Below are 531 nucleotides of genomic sequence, written 5' to 3'. Positions count from 1 at the left end.
ATATCTGCTTCCACCAAGAACTTCCTGAAACACACCATAAAATATATTTCTATACCAGTAATAAACTTGATATTGTAAAGCCTTACTATTTCTGTCTCATTGATATTTAGAGACATGTATCTTAATCTTGATAACACCTGACCCAAACAGCCCATTTTATAATGAACCCTCCCACAAGTGTGTAGCAGGCTCTGGGTAGAAGCCCTGTGTCTTCCCAAACTAGTCTTTCTCTTAGTGATTGTAAACAAAGTTCAAAACTAATAATCTCTGGAAAGCCAATAATGGTGCTGTGTATCATCATCAAAGAAGCATTGTGTTATTCATATGATGGCATGATTGTGTGACCTGTATTCTGGAGGCAAAGTCCTGATATTGAGCACAATGAGAGATCCTCATGATTTCATGACATCCAGTGCATGGAAGTTACTAATCCTTAAAGCTTGCTGCTGTAGCTTGGGATGGTAAGAAGATCGTCATTTACAAGCTCTGATCCTGGAGAGGTTTGTAGTCCTCTGAAGCCAAAGCCTAAAA

Source organism: Haliotis rubra, unplaced genomic scaffold (genome assembly GCF_003918875.1).
Source record: "Haliotis rubra isolate DU_JTF1 unplaced genomic scaffold, ASM391887v1 Scf1336, whole genome shotgun sequence".
Taxonomy (NCBI): Eukaryota; Metazoa; Mollusca; class Gastropoda; order Lepetellida; family Haliotidae; genus Haliotis; species Haliotis rubra.
Note: the sequence above shows the minus strand (reverse complement) of the source record.